The sequence below is a fragment of the Nasonia vitripennis genome, chromosome 2 (assembly GCF_009193385.2).
Source record: "Nasonia vitripennis strain AsymCx chromosome 2, Nvit_psr_1.1, whole genome shotgun sequence".
In the NCBI taxonomy this organism is placed as follows: domain Eukaryota; kingdom Metazoa; phylum Arthropoda; class Insecta; order Hymenoptera; family Pteromalidae; genus Nasonia; species Nasonia vitripennis.
Window position 1 is genome coordinate 25,693,980 of NC_045758.1, and position 22,767 is coordinate 25,716,746.

Consider the following 22,767-nt stretch of genomic DNA (forward strand, 5'->3'; position numbering starts at 1 on the left):
ACGTGAAATGTCCTTTTTTCAGCACACGACGCTCTCGCGCTACACAATCCATCAGTAGAGAACGAGAAGAGTTACACAACGCATCGACGCAAGATTATCATTTTCCGAAATATTATAGTATATTTCTACACACGATACAGCCACTGCTTATAACGCACACACATCTGAGAACTGAATAGATCGATCCACCTGCTCGCTTTGAAAGCACCGTTCGCTGTGGCTGGTACAATGCAAAATCGGCCTCGTCAAATTACAATTCACGCGCGGTTCATTGCGCACGCGATAACGGAGAATGCCGGACACGGGCCGCCGCTGCTGCTGCTGCTCTATCTTTTAATATGCAGCAGCGCAGCGCCGCCGCCGCCGGAGGACATTTTCCTCGGCGGAAAAATTGATCGATGCTGGATTGTATATTACTTATGCGTCGAGCTTAGGTTTTATGAAAATTCAGCATCGAGTCTGGAATGCTTCACCGCCGATGACAGCTGATGCAATTTGTCTTTGTTATACGATCTATCGCTATGGGTGTGGGACGAAGACTAGTTCTTAGAAGGCTGCTGGAGTTTCAGTATCGATTTACCTGCTGCTGTTAATTTTTATTGCGAACCTATACCCTTCAGCTTTTTTCCGTAAACTCTCTGAAACCGATCGTTCGAACGCACCAAAAGCCATAATCTCGAAAAGAAACACAGATAATACGCATCTCTCGAACCGCACCTACTCTCATCCAGACGTGTGCTACTCCGAGCGATGACGTCACGATAAACATCATCTCTCTCTCTCTCTCTCTCTCTCTCTCTCTCTCTCTCTCTCTCTCTCTCTCTCTGCCAGCGAGCTCGCATCGGCACACAGAAAGTCGGACCGACGATCCGCGGCGGCGGCAATGATCGCCGCCTCCAGAGCGGCTTTACCGTTCGTCCGATATCTCTCTCTTTCCATGAGCCGCTAGCTCTCTGATTGGATTCGCGCCGCGTGCGCGTTACGGATCGCGGCGTGTTATGTCTGCGGCGATACTGCCAGCAGCAGGTGAGCCTCGCTGTACACATACACCCGTTTATAAATGGAGAGCCGACACGAGCTGCGTGTGATGCAAGCTCTCGATTTTGAAATGCGCGCGCGAACGTTTGAAGTTCGAGAGCCATTAGAGAGGCTGCGGAATGGCATTTAGATGAAGACGCCCTAGGAAAAACTCTCTGTGTATAAAAGGGTAAAATAGTGGGAGAGAGAGAGAGAGGGAGAAAGAGGTTTACGAGCGATTGCAGTTTTTAGCGCGGTTTTGGAGAGAGGTCGAAAGTTTGCCAATAGGCACGTTTGGAATGTCGAATTGAGCTCTTTTTCTCTCTCTCTCTCTCTCTCTCTCTCTCCGGAGTGATTTCGAAAAGTCGGCTGGAACTTCGCGCGCTTTTAAATGTATCTGGAACGTGTTCGCCGATGCATGTACCGACGGAGAATTTTAATTCGTAGACGATCTCGTAATGGGCTTTTCGATTAGATACCCGGTAGTTCGCACGCTTTTTTACCCTTCAATTATATATCAACGAAAAAAAACCTGAAGGCTGAATTTCAATATCCACACCTGCTACAAAGAGCCATCGCGAGTATAGTCCAGTGTCGCTTATCTCTCCCGACGAGCAGCAGCTTTCAGCGAATGCGATACTTTATCGCCGAATTATGCGCGCGGGGAATTTAAAATTCGTCCGTGAACTCAGCTGCCCACGACCTTATAGAGGAAAAATAGCCTCTGAAAATTCATTTCCCACATTTCATGGAGCAACAGCATTCACCGATCGTCTCGCCTTAATCCACTCGGCATTCGGGTTTCGCAAGTCAGAAATAACCATCGTACACACACAAACACACACACACACACACACACACACACACACACACAGAAAGGGCCTTCGATCCCGATCCTTCCGCAATAAATAAACGCGCGGAGGAAGAATCCTCGAATGTATATTGGAGTGAAAGACCGGCACTGCTGCTGATGCGTCGTCATCTGCGCGCAAGGACTTTTCCTCTCGAACGCGCGTGTATGTGTTCGTCTTTTCAGGGTCGAGCTTTCGAGGCTCGTTAAATCGTTCTCGCTCGCGCTGACATAATGTGAACCGACTCGACTCTCGCGCGAGTGTTATAAACAGACGCGCGATGCTGTGTGTATATAAAAGGAAGAAAAATGCAGTTGTGAAGCAAGCACATGTGCAGGAGTTTGTTTTTAAGGCGATGCGTGCAGTTTGCGATCAGTTGCAGTTGATATGGATTTTAGGATAGAGCGAGTTTTTGCTGCTGGTTTGAGATGCTAAAATCACACTTCGCGGTCTGATTTTCTCTGTCTGCGGCCGCAACGATGAAAGCCTGTTTTTTAATGCGTTGCAGAAATGTATGTATATGTAAGCGTTCTGCTGCTGTTCAATGTTTATAATATAATGCTCGAGCGAGGATTTTAAGGCTAGTCGTGCGAAATTTATGCGCATTTTTATGGCTCATTTTGCGAATTTTAAAGGAGCCCAAGAGTCGTTGACGAAATCGGTGTCAACGACTCGTTAGAATCTTCCCGAATAGATAAGAATCCAAGTTCGTTTAAAAGACCATTCGTCAAACTTTTCCACACTCAACCACCAAAATAGCGACCCCGAAAACCACCTTCGATCTATCCCCAGCATAACAAAGTATGATTCCGAAAAACTCAACAATCAAAAAAACCATCCTCACACCACTTCCGTTGCGTCACGTAATTGTCCGACGCTGTTTGCTGCTAACGCTTAAATTTATGCACACGAGGGATTCGACTTACGACTCTCTTGCACGCTGCGAATTTTGCATTTTCCTCGCGCGCGTCGTCGCTAACATCTTAATTCCCCCGACGCTTTCACCTATCCTTCCTTCCTGTAATGCCTCTGCAGTATATACACATACAGCTGCGCGATATTATACGAACACAGCAAGCAACAGCAGCAGCTACTTCCGAGCGCACGAGAGATAGAGCTGCAAAAGCGGCCAGATGCATATGCGGAAAAGAGAAAGGCGAGAGAGGCGGAGTAGGGGTCGAAATGCGGTCGGTCGATAGTAAAAAAGTCGGAAGAACACAATTACGGTCGGGTTTTTATTCCTCTGCAGTAGCCTGAGCAGCTCTGTACTCTGCTCTGTGTGTGTGTGTGTGTGTGTGTGTGTGTGTGTGTGTGTGTGTAATTTACTCGGCGCGAAATTCTGGATTAACGAGAGCTGCTGAGGTGTTGCGACGAGGAAATTATATGAATGTTGGAGAGGGAAGCTTCGGTTCCTTGAAAATTTCAGCTTCGGTTGGAGAGCTTTCAGCGGAATCATTTTAATTGGGTAGTTAGGAAAAGTGCTGTAGATACTGTTATGAAATAATTATTTTTTCGCTGAGCAAACACGTGCAGCGCTGAGACAACGCGCTCGGCTCTCGAGATTGCGCGGATTTTATCTGGCGTATACGTCTGTGCTTGCGAGTGTCGGCAATTAAACGTCGCCGAATTAAAATATCCAATTGAGCCACTTGTGCCTCGAACACCCAACTCGAAGCAGGCACATATGACTCCGTGTGCTCGTAAAAATGTAGATACACATAATGCAACTATATACGAGGAGAAAAAAGAAGCATAACACACAGTGACTTACAGTATCATAAATAAAAATTGCGGAAGCGCGCAATTACACCGAATGATCCCGTTACACATTTTTACCTCTCCAATTCTTACCGCAGCTCTCGTCTCCCTCGCACATAACGCGCTTTTCGTTGCAGCAGCTGAGCGCAGTGTCTCCGCGGGAGTCTAGTTATTTCGGCGTATGTCCGCGTGTAAATATACACATCTCCGGGGAGGACAATTACGGCAATAAGGCGTGGCGCATTAATTTAGAGCTCGCGCTCTCCGCGCTGCAGTGCGCTCAGCTCTAATTTATAGCGTTAATTTCGCGAGAGGCGATTCGTCGCTCTGCAGTATAGTGCACATACGTGTATATTGCTCGAGTCTCTGATGCTTGCTGCTGCTGGGAATTTTCGAGAGTCCGCTTTAATTAGGGGCTTGCCCCGCGCACATTATGTCACGCAGTCGAATATTTTATTGGCGCGTTTTAGCGATGGTAGATGTAATCGGGGCTCCTTTCTCGTGCAGTGTGTATATACTACATCGGTCTCGGGGATTTTTGCGCGAGGGTTATTTGGAAAATAGTGGGCGGCCCGTGTGTGTGTTACCGGGCCAATTAACTGATAAGATTTATACGTGAGAACGTTTGTTCTCCGCGCGCCCGGGTTTTTCTTACATTTTGCGCTCCGCTTCGGAGTGTGGAACTGCGCGCGCGAGATCGACTTTGTTTTTTAGAGGATATTTTTAAGAGCTGTAATTCCTGCTGATAGGTTTATGTACTGCTCCGTCTCGGCACTTGCGGCGAGCTGAAAAAGTCTTAAACGTTACAGCGGGGGGAAAAGGGATATATATATATATATATATCGATTAAAAAAAATTCGGGGAAAAACATCGACGACCATCGTTACGCGTTAAATATTCTAATGCCGGCAGGAGTGTGAACTTTGACGCGGAATTAATGCTAAGTAAGCGCTGGTTAAATAACGCGCGGGCATAGGAAAAAGGTTGAATTTTTTAATCGGGAATCGGTATAATCAGCTGAAACGCTTCGAGATGGATAAATGACGCGCTGAATTTGCCTTTCGAATTGTTTGATTGCTTAATCACAGGTCTCTTGTGACTAACACACACACACACACATACACACACACACGATTCGACTTCTTGTAGAGCATCGTCGATTATAATTTTTCTTCGACTTCCAATAAAAGCATGGTAATCGGTTTTTTTCGTTCGTTAATTGCAACGATAAAAAGGTTAAACGAATTTCAGGCGTTGAGTCGACTTGAGAAGCAAAATTTATTTTCGATCGTTCGCGAAGTGCAATTTTTACATTGGCAGGTCTGCTAGACAGTTCGTAAAACAGTTTCTTTTCCTAAAAAAGAAAACTTCATGTTTATTTACAAGCTAACACTGTATGCTCAAAAGTGTACCGTACCGATGAATTTTCCATTACGTATACGAAGATCCCAGTAAAAACCACATCGCCAAATCAATCTCAGTCGCACACCGCAACGGCAATACCAATTAGCGCTACAACAATGGCCCAACACACTACACGCAAATCGCCAATTTAAAGGCAGGCACTTTCGCATGCGACGAGCGCCGCCTGAAAATCACGCGCGTCAACGAAGCGCCTTGCTGCCTATCGAATAGATTGCTTACACACCCGCACACACGCTTATACGCATGAAACGGAAGCTCTCGCGAGGGTAAAGGTGTTCATGTCGTCGACGCATCCGATCGCAATTATCCGCCATTTGGAATGGATCGCTCGTGGATAAGTTTATGCATACATTCCGCGCACGTCGCCATTACTCCCTCGCACAGCTGCGCGGGATGTGTGACGTTGCCGTACGCAATCGTTCTTTTTTTCTCGCGAAGCTGGTGGTGGCGGCGGCTTTTTTCTCGTGAATATTCAGAACCCGGCAAAAAGATAAGCGGATCACGTTCGGACGCAGCTGATCGCGAGGGAAACGGATTAAGAGGATCTATCCCGTCTCGAATGAATAGTCATCAGGCTGATTAAAAGAGGGAGATTGATTTACGATTCGCGATCCTTACTGATGATGAAGAATTGCGATTTTTGACCGGGAATTTTAAAGATTAGGAGTTCGCAGACGCTTGTGTTGTGTATCTATTAATGGACTCGTATGTCGTCGCGAACAAAGCATGCAAATTATAGACATTTAATTTGAAAATAAAATACAAGAGAGCATCTCGAGGATGTGTCAATATTATTCAATCGCCGAAAATAGATAATTCAAGTATAATATGTATCCCAGACAGGAATTTCGATCCCTCGCTTTATAAATTTTTTATCTTTATTTTACAGAACAGGCGGATGCGGAGGTGATGGATTCGAAACGTCTTTGCCAAACTTAGTATGAAAAAACCATATACTCGCCGAGAAGAATGCAGGAGTTTTTCAGAAGCTCGTAAAACTCGAGTGTCCGAAAACGATAGCCCGAAACCGGTAATAGAGTTATTTTTAGACCGAGAAAGTGCGAGAATCCTTATTGACCACGCCTCGTTTTTAGCAACAGATCCTGATTTTCTGCTCAGGGCGGTTCGGCCACAGCCATCGCAACAAAAGTCAAAAACATTACACGCGCAAGCAACTTACCGAAAACAAATCTCTTACGCGCGAAAAAGCTCGACTTGCGAATTCGCATTTTCCCATAGAGCGGGAAAACATAGCCGTTCGGACATTTTCCTTTCGCGGAAGAGAATATAGTCTTCCTGTGTGTACTTTCGCAGTCGTAAAAATGACTTATCTGCGGGGGTTGCTACCGCCGTCGGTATTTAAGCTAATGGTGCGTGTATGCCGATTTTTGTGCCAACGAGAGAAGGAAATTTTCATGCAAAGTCGAAAGTTTGAAAGAGAGAGAATTGTTCGGCCGTCGTGGGAAGCTACTTTTGTGTACATATCAATAAAATTGTCTGTGATTTCCTTATAATTTCATGCAAATTTCTGCTTGAAAATTCGCTGCGCCGGAGAGAGAGAGAGAGAGAGAGAGAGAGAGAGAGAGAGAGAGAGAGAGAGAGAGAGAGGAAGCGCGTATATGCATGCTCGCGCGGAATTCCTCGCCGTAAGTACAGTAGTCTCTATGCAAAACTCGTTGCGATATATTCGCTTGCGGTATTGCGTTTCCGCGAAATGTATTCACCGCGTGTGCTAGACACTATATAATATTGAAAAGTGTATCATTGGCGTTCTACATTGTATTCGCTAATTCGGGATCTTGATCTTATTTGAAAATATCGCAAAACAACATAGTTGAACTCCTTGTTAAATACAGCACACAAACGCCGGTGAAAATTCATCCGTGATACTTTTTTTCGAAAAAAAGTAAAAACAGAGAGAGAGAGAGAGAGATGGAGAGTAGCCGATTCTCAAAGTGGTACGAATTTCGTATAATTTTTAGGTAGACCCAAATCGCACAATGAGAGCCGCCGCGCTCTCGGATGAATAAAACAAAGACTTTCCGAGAATGTAGATCGCGTTCTTCTACGAAAAAAAAAGAATCGCCGCGCATATCCGCCTGAATCGTAAGCAATTTCCGACCTTCTTTCCCCCTCTATATCGTCACGTAAAATTGCGCAGAAAATCCATTCCGATAAAAGCAGTCGATAATAAGCAGCCATTCTCCAAAAAAGATGTAATTGCGTAACTCGCGCACGTTACACGTGTACAGAAGAAAAATCGCGGAACCGATTTCGCCGCGCGCCATCAACACCTCGCAGAAACACCCGACATTCGCAGTTTAGCGCGGAGTTATTTAAAAAAAAAAGGATAAAGCGAACCCCTTCGTGTGAGAAGTCGCTCACGAAAACTACCGCACTGCTGCGTATCTATTCGCGGAAAGCTCCTGCGCAACCTGATTTTTCCGTACAAACACGCACGTGATGCACGAAATAGAAAGAAATTCGTGCGGCGGCCCGTTTTCTTGCGCTCTGTGTGTATATACACCTTTCCCTTCAACGATACCTATATACATGTATATTTTCTCTCATGCGCAGTGAGTATATAAAGCGATAAAGCATACAGTTCTTTTATTCATCGGCGCGCGCGCGCGCGTATGTACGTACCGCGCGCGAGGAAATAGTCCGCATAACTGTTGTGCGCGCAGTCTTGTGTGCGAGTCCGTATGTGTGTGAGTGTATACCGATCGCCGGTTCCCGAAGCGTATATAAACTTGACTTCACCGGGCGATCGGCAGCTCGATGCGTTTGCGCGCGCTTGTCACCTGTGCCGCCGCTGCGACTTTGTGTCTTTCGAGCTTTGATTTATTCCCCGAGTTAATTTACGCGCTGCGCTTTTCAGAAGAGTGCGGTATGTACGAATGGGGTATTCAGGCGTTGGCTGTGTGTGTGTAGCTTAACCGATTTCTACATGTGGCCTTTACGGCATTGATACCGCTCTTTTATTTACGCGACGACGACGACGGACGTACATTGTCTCTCGGATGTGGAAGTGCGACTATATATATATATATATATATATATATATATATATATATATATATATATATATATACTGTTATAACGCGTGCCTCCACATTGAATTATGTATGCTAATCGCGCGCATATTTCTGCGCCGCTCGATTCGACGACGCTCAGTCCCGCACATCGGAGAGAAAACAGGCAATATCGGCCGAAATATTCACGCGGAAGCATCACCCTACTCGTATCGTTTCGATGCTAATGTCACGATATCAGCCTTCATCGGGAGCATTAACGACGGGGAGCCCCTACCATGCTATACTTCGTATCACACACAGCACTCACTCCTCACTCGACCTCCGAAGGTAATATCGATCGCATCGATCGCAGGGCGGGTTTCGCGTCGTTCGTTATCCCTGACACGGTCCTGATAAGGCCTGTGTACTATATATATATATATATATATAGCTTATTCTTACGGGGTTTTCCGGACGGGGTCTATTATATACCCGATGAACGGCGCGCACGCACGAGATTTCGCGCGGAAGATATAGGTATACATATATACACATACCGAGCGAGTGTTCCACTCTGTTGTATACAGAGGCAGAGGCGGAGGGAGATTGATGGATCGCACTTTTGGGAGATTGGGATTACGTGTGTCTTAACGGCTAGTCGAGCTTTCGGCGTTAATTAATGGCGGCGCCTGATTCGATCGGAATGTAACGCCGAATAAAATATACTAATACCTCTCGGTCACGAGAGCGAGCCGGTCCGGAAAAAGTATATCGGCGATTCATTTCCGTAACACTTGTTGAGAGCCGGATATCTGTATACACATTGTTGTGTACGAAAAAGAAGTGTATAGCCTCTCGCCGGTCTCGCGCGCAAAAAGAATCTAGTCCAACTTTCATTGATCGAAGAAAATTCGCTGATCCGGACAGCGGCGGCAGTAGATACGTGACCGTGTCGCTTCAATAAAAATGAATCCAGTACGATATAGTATATAGATACGCCGCGCGCGTTCTCCTCTCGTCCACGCCTAAATACCTCGTCTAACCGGCTAATCAACCGAACTATTTTTTTGTCTATCCTATACCGTGCTATGTACCTACTATCCCACTTAACGATTATTCTCTGCGCTTTTTTCGTACAGTTATAAAATTATATGCAAAAGACACTCATACCTTTACAGTGGTCGAAGCGTCCCGGCGAATCATAGCACAATCAAACAATCTCTCACAGATTATACCTCTCACTACTGTCTATAGCTATAGTCGTTATACGAACAATTGCAATTTCGTGCGTAATGAATAGCGCGCGTAAAAAACGGGGAAATATTCGCGCCGCGACAGCGCGACTGGCTGCGTTAGGCTGAGCGCTCGTGCACCAACTGAATTGACCGCCTTGGCGCTCGCGCTACGTTCGCCGCCGCTGCCGCGCTTGGCTTGCGCTCTCGCCCCCACGCGGACTACTGACGTAGAGTCAGAGAGAGGGAAAAGGTGCTGTATGGGTATAGGTATATATGGTATACCCACACGCGAGTTATGCTCGGGCCGATTACTCGTTGTGGGGGTGCGTAAAGCGGCTATAAGAGGTATGGATTGTTTTGGTTCGCGTTGACGATGTTTGTTGTTGTTGTTTTTTGTTTGGCGTGCGAGGGATAATCATTTTTTCTGTACTTCGTTTGTAAAATTTGTGCAGGACTTATGTGGGACGTTGAGAATTATTGAGACTCACCTGTAACAGAAGAAGAGCGGATGGTTAGCGAAAGGCTTGTACGATTAAAAGTTCAGTGTATGAATATTATTATAATATTAGCGGAAAAACTTTTTCTCGCACAAACAGATAGTACGACTTTTTCAGACTTCTAAGGCTGTGAATTCGTCACCGGCTTTTTCGAAGGAATTCAAACACACACACACACACACACACACACACACACACACACACACATCGACACGGCTTTTTAAAGGAACAAGGAAATAATAAAAATTTTTGTCCACCTTAAGAAACAAAATACCAAAGACACAGCGCGTTATACGCCAGCGTCATCGTCCGACTATACGACGCTATTTAATGTCTTCAAAAAACTACTCGCTATTAATCCTTATTTATACGCCTTACGCGCGCGACATTTTTTCTGCAAAACCTGACGACGTCGTGGCGGCCGGTTATCGCTTCCCTTTTGCGATAACTCTTCCCATCGGCGTCAGCGACGTTGCCCAGCGTCGTCTCTCTATACAAATACATTTCGTGCATCGCAAAACTCTTGCAGGCGACACGAGTGTGACTCATTGTCATCCGGGATTTTTAACTGAGTGTAGAACGTAGCTGTACCGGAGTCGAAAACAATTTTAAAGTTCGTGATTAGAAGCGAGGTGAAAACGCTTATTACCAGAAGACAGAGAGGGGAAACTCTCCCGCGTATTAAACGCTTTGTTATTGAACGAGCATTTCTGTACAGCGCGTCCGGTGCGCGAGTTTGATGTGTTTTTCGTCGTCGCGTGCTGCACAAGAGACAAAAATTGCGAGGAAAATTTGCATAAGCAGGAAAAGACTGGATTAGACAGCAGTTTTTAATACTTATTTCCCAGTACGGATGTTTGATTTACGAATGTAAAATATAATGATAACGATTATCAATACATCGATCAACTTTAATTTATAATCAGATTGGTTGCAATGCAACCCAAGGGAATGAGTATGAACGGTCCCGCCAACGATAAGCAAAATAAACATACATTATCTGTACGGAAGTGCAGGGGCAGTTTTAGCATGAGCGGTTTTAGCAAGCAGCAGGCCCAACAAGGCAGTTTTGGCATAAGTTTGGCACAGCGTTATATAGGTGTGTGTGTGTGTGTGTGTGTCTATATATATATATATGTGCATGTACCGAAGCAAACGGTGATGAGGGAAACACGAAAGCGGCTATGCGCCACCTATTGTCGCTATAGGGAAGAGCCAGTCTAAAACTGATTTGTTTCACGCAGCAATGTATAGTGGCCCAAGCCAACTGCAAGCGCGAGTGAAAATTTAATAAATTGAATCATACTTAAAATTTATTTACCTAAAAACTTTATGTAATAATTGATAAAATATTATTATTCTATTCCATTTTATTTTTAGCTCCACAAAATATAGCAATTCTCATATCAAACCGAAGTATATAGTTACCATCGATCCACTGATTTTCTCGAGCTATTCTCGACATGTTCGCGTGATTGTCTCTAGTACGTACACTCATACAAACATCTCCATAGACATCTATATCAATCGATTAGATGAATAAATAAATTAGATTATATATAGATGTTTCAAATGCGCGGCACCAAACGATTTCATATTTAAAATAACCACTCAAGTTTCTTCTTCGCACAAGACGCTACATTAATTGGAGTTCGTTCTCTTGTTCGCGCCTCTTCTCCGCTAACAGGCGAGAATATGGAAGAAAACCTGTGTACATACGTGTGCACACTTTGCTGGCTAAAAATATCACTAGTGTCCTAGACTGGCAAGCATAACATAACATTGAGCATCTCGTTTGTCAACGAAATTCAGGTTGATCTGGTTTAAGAGGTCTGTGACAGCTTTAGTTTGTGTATTATGTGTACAAACAAACAAAAAGTAAACGCCGACATTTCCAAACCAGTTTCGTCATAAATAATTGAAACCGATACTTTCAATGAGCAAAACACTTCGACTTTCCGTATCGCCGTTAAGTTCTCTCGAAAATCACTCAACGACATCAGCGCACAATCCTCATAGCCCTATAAAATAAGCCAACGCGTGAGCCCCAAAAGATCGCGATTGTTTATCAACGACGACAGGCGGGATAAATGAACCGGCAGCTCCTTCTGAAAGCGCCTCTGTCATTCTTCCTTTCTCCTCCACGCACATACAAAAATCTATTCACGTCGCCTAGGAAAAAGGAAGCCTGTAATACTCCACTAGCTAATACATTTAGAGAGAAAGGGGACGCGAGGAGATTAAGCTTGAGGCTCGACCCTTGGCCCGAGAGACACGCTCGTAACCTTGCCTATAGGATTGACCCTGCAGCATTAGCTCTGGCAATGAAATAAATTAGCGGCTCACTCTGCTGTGTTCTTTCTCTCGTCTTGCCGAGCGGAAAAAATTTTCGAGGAAAAGGGGGACAGGGATGCGAGCAGCTTGCGGTACATAATATTCGGCGCGCGTGCGAGTAATGGCAGGTATGTGTATGCGCTGTTATATTCGCTCGCGTGGTGGATCAAAAGCGAGCGTCGTGTGCGGCAGTCGGTAGTCTCTAATAGAGGAACGTTTATTAAGGAAAGAGGTTAAGGGATTTTTATAACCTTCTTGAAGGATATTTCGAGTTAATGGCCGAGTATTATACATGAATATGCATCGGCGCGGGTACGTAAGTAGATAATATGGTTACGGGCTTTTTTCGAACACACAGCTCTCGTTGTCGAAAAGCGCGAGTCGTGATGATGCTCTGACGTAGGCACACGGGTGTCTGTCCGAGGAAAAAATCATGATAATTTTAAGTACACATCGATCAGAGGATGAATGTTAATGTGCGCTGGGAGAACAATTTGAATAGATAATTGCATGTAACTAGTAGGTAGACCATTATACCGCGTGTGTGTGTATGTGTGTATTAAAAAACGCAATCATGAGGTTGAACAAAAACGGGGCGCAAGAAGTAGAGTTACGTAGTTTACTTGCCAAGAATATCATTCGCAGATATATGCCTGGAAGTGATTAATGAGAAATTAATACATTATATACTACTGCCAGATACGTTTGTGTAAAAAGAGCGTATTGATTTCAATCGTTTGCGGTTTAATATCTATGTACAACATCATCAGGCTAATCCGTTTAACGAGATATTAAATAGCGGTTAGAGTTATTAAATCTCGATTTCGTTTAAAAAATTCGCATCACGACGATCGACTTTCCTGGAAACGAAAAACAATGTGGCAACTCGTTCGAACCAGTGCATCGCGGTTTCCAAATAACAATAGATTGCCAAACTCTTTCCACACGCATTTTCTCACTTCATAGCCGAACGAGCGCATCGCACGCGGCAAAAACGGTCGTCCGATTTAACGACGAGACGCGTGTCCGCAAGCGCTATACTTTAACGCGAAAATTCACGCGGCGCCCCTCGACTTTTACAACCGTAATAGAAAGTCCGCGCAAAGTGCGAATCAAAGGAATCTTCATCGATGTTATATAGGTGTATGAAAAAAAGAATTGGAAATAAAGAAAACGGCGTGACTAACGATCGTGCGCGACTCGTTCGATAATCGCCACTGAGAGAACGCTGCACTTATATATAGTGTGTGACGTGAACATTTGTGTCACGCGAGAGAGCTGCTCTCGAGAGGATGAGGCATACGAGAGAGTTGACACGTGAAATATATCAAGGGCTGTTGTGAATTTTTATTTGCTTTTTCTCTCTTTTGTTTTTTGTTTCTGTGTAGACGATTGCGTCAAGTGTTTACGAGTGTGCGACTGTCATGGGGAATTCACAGGAAGTGCGCGGGATTTTATTGACGAGGCCTAGGTCAATAAAGAAAAGGTGGCTGTTGTTATTTGCTTTTGGGAGAATCGTTGCGATAGAGGAAAGAAGGTTTATTTGTCATTATTAGTAGGGAAGCTGGGTGTTTACTGTATAAACAACGTCTGTGATTCGACGATCAGGTCAATTTTAAACTTGCTTAACTTTCCTTTTAATTGAAGCGCTAAATTTTTAACGACAAAAAAAATCTTGTTTCGTGTAACGGAACTGGAAGTTTTTTTAACCAAAAAAAAAGAAAGAAATTGGTATGTATTTTTAGAATTTTTGAAGGTCACATGGAGCTGTAGAATATTCCCAGTCAAATTTAAATTACATCATACGCTAGGCTGCTCGATCAATCAAATAAATTCTGCGAGTTTATTTTAAACACTGCGCTGGGAGATGCCAGCGATGTAAAGAATTTCAATTTTCAAATCTACATTTGGCACTTCTAAAATTAAGAATCATTCAGGTGGTGTGAATTTACAAATCGGTACAGTAAGACTTGACGAAGGCTTGAAAAAAGATCGTTATACAATTCACGCTATTCGTTATTCTGCTGTTAATTGCTACCTATTTTAATGATATTCTAACTCCATAGCAAACAAATACGCGCGTAAACTTTCCATCTTGTTTCATGATCTCTAGCCACACTTTGTTCAACTTTCCTTCAAACTATGCGGTCAATTGATTTTAATTTCATGCATTTTTATTCTATATTCACATGCAATCTCGGTATACTCGTGATACAATCGCGATGATTTTTTCTTAATTCAATTGCATTAAGCGGCAAACTTTTATTTTCCATCCCAATGTTTCGAGCTAAACGAGCTAAAAAGGCCCATGATCGCGTATGAAAATAAAAATTTCACAACTTAACGATTGCGGTAAATAACGATGTCACGATCAAATTTCCAAATCCCCATCAACCTGCAGCATTGAAAATCCTAAATGGCTTGTGCCATGCGGAGTCACATCTCTCTTCACCTGATAGGCCGCAGCCTGCATTCACATAATCGCAGAAAATCATTTCCCACTTAAATTTTAATTAGAAATTCTTCCAAGCACGCGAGAGTAGAGCTGAATTTTAATCCGCGACGTTAAAAGCCACAAAGAGACAATATCTATACGGATAATAAGTACATACACAAGCAAGCAAACACACGTGATACGACACACAGCGTTTCTTGACTCATCTAACGCGGACGTCGTTTTAATACAAGCCATAAGAATCCGACATAATATTCCAGTGACCCGAGAGAGCCTCTCGTGCTAGAGTACTACTGTCAGCGCACACACGAGCGGCTCGTATAAACGAGTCATCATCATCGCGTCCTCTCCTCCATGTACGTACATACACACGATCGCTTACGCAATTCATCGCAGTCGTCGCTCTTTCTCTCTCCCCGCTCGCTTTTTTTCAAGGATCGCTACACCCACTATACTCGTGAATATAGGTATAACATACGAAACGAAGTATGGGTCAGCTGAAATGCGGAAGGTCGCACGTGGGGTGGCTGCCAAACTCTCTGTTCCACGTCCTTCCGATTTTTTCTTTTTCGGGAAGTACAGCGTCTACCGGGTTCGCGACGACAACTTTCCGATATAACAAAACTTGCCACTGACGTCCTCGGCTCACACGTAGTTCGAAAGTCAGCTCCGCTACACGCAGCTCTAATATAGCCGTGGAACTTTTGTAAATTGAAAATTAATAGCAAAAGTCGATGCCAACATTCTCGGAAAAAGTTTGAGGGAACCCATGTCTTCGAATATTAGGAATAATCGAAAAAAATACTCAGAAGCGTGCGCGCTTGCTTCCATTTTCGAAGCACAGAGATCCGTAATAACTGTTATAGCAAGCTCTGATTATACACACGCTCTCGGCGGCGGCTGTTCGCAGATTGTGGAAGGGTCGCGCGCGAGTAGTGCGTGATCGAGCCATGTAAAAAGCGATTTTAATTGCCGAGCTTGCGAGCTGTGCCGCTGTGCGTGTCGTCACGAAACTCTTGAATTGCATATAGAGAGAAGTCACGTTTGAGCGTTTCCATTTTTTTTAATCCTTGCGCGCGTATGTCGATCGAACGCTGAAATTAAAAGGGATTTACAAGAATTTAACGCGCCGTTTTTGTCGAATCTGAAAAAAAAGTATGCGAAGCGTGTGTTCCACGCACACGGATTTCTGATTTCATCGACTTTATTAATATGCGCGCGTATAAACGTCACTGATTTGCACCTCCATTTTCTCTCGCGCGTCAACATTGCTTCTTTTATCGCTGTCAAAACCTCCGCGCGAAGCTCGCGTTCGAGAAGCGCTAAAATGCAGTCTAGACTAGCTTTATACGCCTCGATGGTGTGTATGATAATAAGAAGACACTTGCAACGGGTGATTGATACACTTTTTTTCTCCCGTTCGCAACCGAGTCAACATTATTTATAATTCCGTCTTTTCTTCTGCTTCGACTAATGGACTGCGCGCATAGTGCAGTATGGTAAAAAGAGAAGAAAGACGCATCGAAGCGATCGCCGCGACTTTATAAATAAACCGCGAAATATGCGGCTATACGGAGAGTGAGAGAGAAAAAGCTGGATATTCTGCGTCGACAGTAAAATCGCAACCTTGCTTTTAAATTTCCAATTATATGTGATTTTTATCGATGCAAAGTTGTGCGTGAATTAATTTTTCCTGAAATATCGTTACGTGTCATGTGACGCGGATTCAATATACATAGAACGTGCTCTATACAATCGACTCTTTGATGATGGATTGTATATAATTATAAATCACTAGTCTAATTCAAACGCAAAAAGAAACTCTTTATAAAAGAAGTCGCTACTATGTGCAGTTAGAGTAAAAATAGAAAGACGAAGTGGTCACGGATCAACAAACGCCGCGGGTTTCGCCTAATGCAACGCGGCAAGAAAAGCTAACAAAGCGCCGGCGATTCGCGCGCACGCGTGTATTACATAATTGCACATTTTCAGCAGCTCCTCAATGACCTCAGTTTCGTAAATCATTTTTGCATAATCGCCGCGCTAGCGCAGTGAATGCATTGTACAAATTCGTCTGCGCGACTAAGACGCGCACATCGTCAGACACAGCAATTTAAGTTCGATGAATAGCGCGCTTTTTACTCTCCGCGACAGCGGCGGCGGCACGTGTGCGGCGAGTTAATTGCATATGTGGTTTATGCAAATATCCTATTTTCGTTTCTGCGCGCTACTCGACCAAATCGCAAAATAGACTGCACATACTTCGTCGAAAGAAACATCGCAAGAAATGGAGCACAAGCTCGTCTTGTTATCGACGAGTCATCGAGCCATACAAACACGCGTCCGTCAATCGAGACAAAATCGATTCTCCTGTATCGCGACGAAATAACGCATCGGAGATCGATGCGAATCGCGCATACATAGGTTTGTAATTCAAATGGGCTTTCTTGCAGCAGCGCCGCGCTTCTTTTGCAATCGCGGAAACCGTTCGCGTCGTAAAATTCGTATAAAAAGATTCGCGCAAACAAGCTGCAGCGGCGGCGAGTTTTCGATATATTATACGCGCTTCTCTCTTCGTGCAACACAACACGAAGAGCAGAAGAAAAGAGAGAGGCTTTATATTGATGGGGAGAGAGAAAAAAGGAAAAGGAAAACGAGCGACGCGTTAAAATTGTTTGTCTACGTGTATAGCCGTGCGTGTGTGCCTCTGACCCATGTGCGAAAGAGAGAGAGAGAGAGAGAGAGAGAGAGAGAGAGAGAGAGAGAGAGAGAGAGAGAGAGATCCAAATACACTGGTCGTCTCGCTCTCGTGAAAACCTGTTTTTCGGAACGTGGTCCTGCTACGTGATTTTTTGCACTCGCTCTCTGTCGCAACGTCGAGAAACTTCTCGCACATCTGCGCATACGACTTTCGGAAAAATCGCGAGAGAGATGCTGATGCTGTATTCATCAGGACCGCATAAGCTTTCCGATGCGTCGTACCTGCTGTGAGCGGTGTGGACATAAACCCGCGCGAGATTCGAATTTCGCGAAGGTATGCGCAAAAAAGAGGATGATCAAATATTTGACTTGCTTTAACTCGAATCGATGACTCGAGTGGAAAATATGCCTCTCGAGGTCTGCAGCTCTACGATGTTTCGCGTTTTAAGCTTTCCTTAAAGCGATTAGGTTTTACCTTCTGAATTCACGTGTATAACTCGTTGTTGAACTTTGTGTCTGCACAAAATTGATCACGCTCATTAGGGGACAAATAAAAATTTTAATCGGTATTATGGGCGAATGTCTGTTTTTCAACGTCGGCAAAAAGCCTGGATATAAATTCAGTTTTTTACGAATGAAGTCTGTTGTTTTGTCACCACCTGTAATCAGTCTGTGCAACTAATCGAGCAAAAAAGAAAATATACGGGATAAAAACGCTTAAGCGCGTGTGTGCAATTCTCTTTAATTTAGGTCAATTTACATGAGGACGTACTCTTATTCCCTGGTAGAAATGAGTCTAAGAACAGGCTAGTAACTGGCCAGTTCTTAGGGTCATTTCTACCAGGGTTGGTATTCGGTGTGCAAGGGCAAGCTTTATGCTTTTAATTAAGGTGACACCGTGATAGAAATTTCGCCAGAAAATCTAGTCATCATAAAATCATAGTAGAAATGGACGTGGATTCTCTAATGTGAATACATCATTATATTATAGTGTTATCATATTTCTCAATTTGCACTTTTTGAAGTTAAAATTTCAAATATACGCAGACATTACGTGGTAAAACGAACAGCCGACAAATAGAATTTGGCTTCAAGCTGGAGCGAACTTTACTTTTAGGTAAAAAGAGAAGAAATAGAAGATTTGATACAGTCAACAGTATATTGTGTACTCAACGAGAACGTAAAAGATCTATTGTGAAAAGTGACACTTTCGACGTGGAACCATTCAGAGACCATACTATACTGCAGCAGAGAGAATACTTCCAATTCAATCATTAGCCATTAACCTCTTCAATCGCAAACAGCCTATTTTCTAGTCAAACAATGAACTCTCTCGCCGAACGCCGGCCATAAAAACCTCCCGCGTGCACAATGCGCATTCACGCAAAAATCAATTACATTGTTCGAGCATCTCTCTCGGCTATATATAACATTCGAAAAACCTCACGCGCCCGCGAAAATTAGCACCGAAAAAAGAGAAACCTCAAAACCTGTCGTCTCTCTCTCTCTCTCTCTCTCTCTCTCTCTCTCTCTCTCTCTCTTTCCAAACAAACTCTCAGATATAATTTATAAAGCTCAGCGTGAAATCCAGAACACTGGCGCGCATGAATGAAAGGGCACCGCGCGCTTACCTTTTACGTTCGCGCTGAGCGCTATACATACACCCGCCCACGCAGCGATTCCCATGCTACATTATAATCGCGCCGGCGTCGACTTTCTCGCGTGCCGATCGCAAATTTCGTGTCGTCGACGAGATTCCTCGTGATGGATGATGAGCTAGTCTCACGAAAGTCGCGCGAAAAAAGCCTGACGATTGTCTAGAGCATATAGCGATAGAGATTGAGAGAGAGAAGGCTTGTGAAACACCTCGTAATTCTCGAGGATGAGCCAATTTTTTTTAGTCGAGCGCCAGCGCCGCGGGAAATTTTTGCGAGGAGACTCGTTGTTGGTGCTGCGCATCGCTATGCTGAAAGATTGGTGAATTTAGAAAGGAGAATGGTCGAGAGTATTTTTTTCAGCGACTTATGCAAACTCAATTTTACGTATAAAATATATAAGTTTTAAGATTTATGGGAAGCAGTTATTTGCTGCACGAATAACACATCGCATATTCGAAAAATGCGTGTAGATACGTTTGACATTTATTTTTGTTAGCCGTTCGAATTGAAAGTCTTTATTATTATTACTGTGCGAGAACACTTTTATTCTCTCTCGCCGTTCATACATATTATCGTTCGAGCGAGATAAAAGTTGAAAATTTTCAATGAGCGCATAAGCGGGCATTGTAAACGCAGTTTCAGCCGTAAAAAAATTAGAAAGCGAGAGTTCTCATAATCTCATCGTGCAAAAGTATCACTTTTAATGGAGAATTATTGCCCCCCGACAGCGAGTAAAACGACTGCAGAGTACGTATTTAAAAGAAAAAAAGAAATAATATGCAGGCTACAGATACACGCGCTCGTTTAAGAGGAGATTTTTCGCAATACGCGCTCTCTGCTCGTTATACATCGCGCAAAGTATAAAACGCAACATTTTTGTTCGAGCTGCGCGCGCGACTCTCTTCGATTCCGCTTTTTCTGCGCCGATAGTATTATTATCGCTGCGAATTCCCGCCGACGCTTTTCACAGCGAGAGAGAGAAAGCGAGAGAAAAATTGTTTATCCGCTCGCGAGTCCGTTAAATTTTTTACTCGCCGTGTATATAGAGCCGATAACTTTTTATCGCCGAACAATGAAATGAATTCGTGTCAAGGATCGAGCTCTGCGCGCGCGCGAGATTGTCAATGGTAAAAAAGGAGCCGAGATCTATGCATATACAGAAGCCAATGAAATTTTGTAACTCTTCTCGCCGACCATCTATAGAGCAAACAGAGTCGAGCTTGAAAATTATCTGCTTATCATATCGTTGAATCGCGAGAGAGGATGTATATTTTTCCTCTAATAATCCTGCGCGAATATATTTTACGAAAAAGAGAGGAAGTGGACGAGGAAATACAGAGGTCGTTAAATTTTGGTGCGGATAATTAATATGTATTACGTGTTATATAAGCATCGTTGTTGAAAATAATTCTATAAGAATCATACGCATCGCAGTAGAGTGTGATTTTACACGTGTATGCCGAATTGCCTTGATGTTTCGTAGATTTGCGAGTGCCGCGCGGTGTGATCACCGGTGATTATTCTTAAAGAATCGTGTGAGTCCTTTTGAGGCAAAAACAGAAGGATGGAATAATAAGCTTGTCAAGAGAAAACAAATTAATCGTGTAGCGTTTTTGTTGATTTCCATCGTCGTGATTACCACGAGAAATTCTTTCCCGACATCCCAACTGTCGCGTGCGTTATTTTTTATGTTCGCGAGTTTCAAAATCGTTCATCGAAAGACCATTTCTGACCATAACCGCAGTGCCATATAAACATCTGCAATAACAGGGGCAATTAAATCGTCGCGCAAAGTGTCCTCGGGTGACGTTCGCTCAAAAGCGCACGGCCTTTAAACAAAATCTCACGTGAATCGGAAAAAGCGCATAAAATCCGCGATACTCGTCGCGCGCTGCACGAGAAATTTATATCTCTCGTCCAGCAGCGGCAGCAATTCTCGATTTTCTCGCGCAAAGAGGCTGCAGCGTACAGGAGAGAGAGAGAGAGAGAGAGAGAGAGAGAGAGAGAGAGAGAGAGAGAAATAATCAAGAGCTCGACGAGCAAAGCCGATCCAAAAATAAAGAGATAACCGCCCATACAGCGTATACGGCGAATTAAAACGCAGGATATTTGCCCGAGTCGCGCTGCGAAGGCTAACAACGTAAGTACCGCGCGAGCCGCGTTCACATACTGCAGAAATGCACGAAAATACTCTCACGTGTGTACCGCCGCCGCGCACCACACGCGCCTATACATAAGCGGACCGAGAGAGAGAGAGAGAGAGAGAGTATTATTTCTTTCATTACATTTTCCTCCTCCTCCTAGATTTTTGTTTTTTTGTCTCTTTATTTCGCGTGCGTGTGTGCCCGGGAGGGACCCGTTCTACTGGTTCGTTGCCGCTGTGCGGAGGAGAGTCTGCGAGTAAGTAGACGCTCTCGTCGCGCGCGAGAGCTTATCCTTGATGCGGCTTGAGCTTGACCTTCGGCGTTATCGGCTTGTGACAAAATCGCCCGAAGCTCACTGACTGCTCGCCTTCACTTCTCTCTTATATGGTGCACTTTTGCGGATTTTATCATTTTGCTGCTGCGACGAATCCTCATAAGCCAAGATGTCGATATTGTTTACTTTGCAATAAGGCAACGATTTCAATTCGCAATTCCCGCGCACGCCTGGACTGAATTTGCGTCAAATAGGAAATCACTTTTACACATCCCCGCAGGCGACAATCGCGCAGCAGGAAGCATGTGCGAGTCCGAATATTTTTCATATAATAGTAGAGACTGATCTACGAGGCTGTCGATGATTGTGTACATCAAACTTTTTTCATCCGCGATGATGCGGTTAGAAAGTTTGAAGAAAAAAAAATTATAGAAAGTTCCTTTTTTCTCTCTCATCTCTCCTGAGGTATCGAATTTTCAGTTACATCACATCCGTAATCCGGAGAAATTTTTCAACGGATTAATAGCTCATCGCTCGCGGCTTTTCGCTTTCGTGGGAAGTACATTATATGAGCAGAGCGGAGATGCCGGAGCGTCTGCTACCACAGATTATAGATACATAATCGAATGAGATTATTGCTAATTAGAAAATACGTCGATCGGTTGAATCAAATGAGGCTTTCACTTCATGGCTCTGGTGTATAGACAATGTAAATTGCTCGTACGCGGAGTACAAGGTAAATTCCATGAAAAAAGTACAATGTACGACGAGTGCAATTATCGATTTCCCATACGCGCAAAAAGAATGCCTTATTGAAGAATACTTTTTCGATGAGCGTTGAATCCCCTTGGATGAAAGTTCTGAAAATTGCGTAAGCGAATTTCAATTTGATACGTTTAAGGTGAAAGTTCCGACGATCAATGTAGTTTTCGATTTTTCATCGGAAAATTTCACGGCTCAAGCAGCAGGCCCAACGAGGCAATTTTGACATAGGTATAGAACTCCAGAGATTAGGGAACAGGAATGTCCATAGTCCAAAACTGTTTTGTTTGACAACGACCATTTCATATGGTTCGACGCTACAACTACAATCTTTTTTCTCCGGATTAATTTCTACCATACGCACATAAGCCTCCAACAATCACATTATACTGACGTACATCGCACGACCAAAAATCTCGATTAAAAAAGGAAAGAACAAAACTTGGAAGATTAAAAGCGTTGAGTCTCGTCGAAAAATCTCGCGCTATTCCCGCGCGCGCATCAGCTCGTGACGACGCGATGACGATTTTTGCGGCGAAGATTCGCGTGTTGAATAACGAGATGCCGGATTCCTTTAAAATTGCCCCGGCGGCAGCCGTGCGCGGCTGGAAGATAATATCGAAATTCGCGCTCGCGCCGG

General features: G+C 44.0%; 1 protein-coding gene across 4 annotated transcripts in view; it reads right to left on the reverse strand.

Annotated features, from left to right (window-relative positions):
- The window catches only part of LOC100122128, a 57,222-nt gene that overhangs the window by 30,171 nt on the left and 4,284 nt on the right, over window positions 1-22,767 (reverse strand). For 2 of the 4 annotated variants that reach the window (XM_032596932.1, XM_031924136.2), the window contains exon 1: window positions 9,239-9,464. The exons of 1 other annotated variant lie outside the window; for it this stretch is intronic. The gene's annotated coding sequence lies outside the window, so the exon portion shown is untranslated. Of the gene's footprint in view, window positions 1-9,238; window positions 9,526-22,767 lie in introns of those variants that run through there. One more of the 4 variants, XM_001605677.5, reaches the window with a different exon arrangement.